This window comes from Humulus lupulus, chromosome 3 (genome assembly GCF_963169125.1).
Source record: "Humulus lupulus chromosome 3, drHumLupu1.1, whole genome shotgun sequence".
Taxonomy (NCBI): domain Eukaryota; kingdom Viridiplantae; phylum Streptophyta; class Magnoliopsida; order Rosales; family Cannabaceae; genus Humulus; species Humulus lupulus.
The window spans coordinates 142,027,614-142,029,999 of NC_084795.1; positions in this window are offsets into that span (position 1 = coordinate 142,027,614).

The window sequence follows — 2,386 nt, forward strand, 5'->3', positions numbered from 1 at the left end:
AATTACAAATTTTCTCCAGCTCTTGTAAGCATTCTTTGTTCGCCTGCATTGTCCATCTCCATTTTACACTTTTTCACAGCCCACCAAGCTTTATGCTCCAATTCAACTGGTAGATGACAAGGCTTTACATACACCAATCGATACGGTGACATATCAAGTGGTGTCTTGTACGCCGTGCGATATGCCCATAGGGCATCATCTAATCTTATACTCCAACCCTTTCTATTTGGAATCATCGTCTTTTGAAGAATAGTCTTGACTTCTCTATTCGATATGTCTGCTTGGCCATTTGCTTGTGGATGGTAGACAGTGGTTACTTTATGAGTCACTTGATAGTGCTGAAATAAAGCTTCAATCATTTTATTGCAGAAATGAGTACCTCGGTCACTAATTATTCCCCTTGGAGTGCCAAATCTCACAAAGATATTTGATTGAATGAACTCAATCACTGTTTTAGAATTATCCGCTTTAGTTGCTTTTGCTTCCACCCACTTAGACACATTTTCCACTGCTAAAAGAATATACTCAAAGCCGAATGACGATGGAAATTGTCCCATAAAATCAATGCCCCATACATCAAAAATCTCGATAATAAGTATGGGTGTTTGGGGCATTTGATCCATAGCAGTAATATTACCAACTCGTTGACAACTATCACATGCCTTGCAATATGTATATGAATCTTTAGAGATGGTAGGCCAATAAAAACCACTGTCAAGTACTTTATGGGCTATTCATTTTGGTGTAAAATGACCTCCACAAGCATTAGAATGTGAGAAAACAAGGATACATTGAAATTCTGAATCAGGAACACACCTTCGAATGACTTGATCAGCGCAATGTTTCCATAAATAAGGCTTATCCCAAATATAAAACTTAGCATCATGCTTAATCTTGTTATTTTGAGCTTGTGTAAAGTGTCCTAGTAACTCTTTAGTGGCTAAATAATTAACAATATCAACAAACCATGGAATAACTTCTTTAAGAGTTAGAAGTTGTTCGTCGGGAAATTTTTCATTTAATTGCAAGTTATCTTCATCCCGAATAAGTCTACTTAAATGATCAGCCACCAAATTTTTTGACCCTCTCTAATCTTTTATTTCAAGATCAAATTCTTGCAGAAGTAAAATCCATCGAATAAGTCTGGGTTTCGCTTCTTTCTTAGCTAGTAAATATTTAAGAGTAGCATGGTCAATGTAAACAATAACTTTAGTTCCAATCAAGTAAGACTGAAACTTTTCTAGAGCAAAGATTACCGCTAAAAGCTCTTTCTCCATAGTAAAGTAATTCAACTGAGCATCATTAAGAGTTTAAGAGGCATAGTATATAACATGAGGAACCTTACTAACTCTTTTCCCAAGGACCGCTCCTAATGCATAGTCACTAGTGTCACACATTATTTCAAATGGTAACTCCAAGTTCGGTGGCTGAATAATAAGTGTTGATGTTAAGGATTTCTTCAATTTCTTGAATGCAAACAAACATTTATCATTAAATTCAAATGCCAAATCCTTTTGAAGAAGATTGCATAAGGGAGAAGAAATCTTTGAGAAATCCTTTATAAACCGCCTATAGAATCCTGCATGACCAAGAAAGGATCTTATTTCTTTCACACTTGATGGTGGTGGAAGAGAATGAATGAGATCAATTTTTTCCTTGTCCACTCCAATCCCTTCTTCTGAAATAACATGCCCCAATATAATACCTTGTTGCACCATAAGGTGACACTTCTCCCAATTCAATACAAGATTAGTGTCAATACATCATTTATGAACTACAGTTACATTGTTGAAGCACTTATCAAAATAATATCCATAGATACTAAAATCATCAATAAACACTTCAATGATGTTCTCTATGTAATCTGAGAAAATACTAACCATACATCGCTGAAAAGTGACAGGAGCATTGCATAATCCAAATGGCATTCTACGAAAAGCAAATGTGCCAAATGGGCAAGTAAATTTGGTCTTCGCTTAGTCTTCAGGAGCAATAACAATCTGATTATAACCTGAATAACCATCAAGAAAGCAGTAATAAGTATGTCCCGCTAATCATTCATGCATTTGATCGATGAATGACAAAGGGAAGTAGTCTTTTCTTGTTTTAGTGTTCAACTTTCAATAATCAATACAAACTCGCCAACCTATTTGGACTCCCGTGGGCACTAGCTCATCCTCATCATTCTTTACCACAATAATGCTTGATTTCTTAGGAACTACTTGAACTGGACTCACCAACTTGCTATCTGAAATAGGGTAAATCACACGCACACTTCAGTATCTCCTTTTTAACTACCCCCATCATAGGTGGATTTAACATTCGTTGAGCTTATCTAGGCAGTTGTGCATGAACCCCGCACACTTGTGATATCAGAATTGAGGGC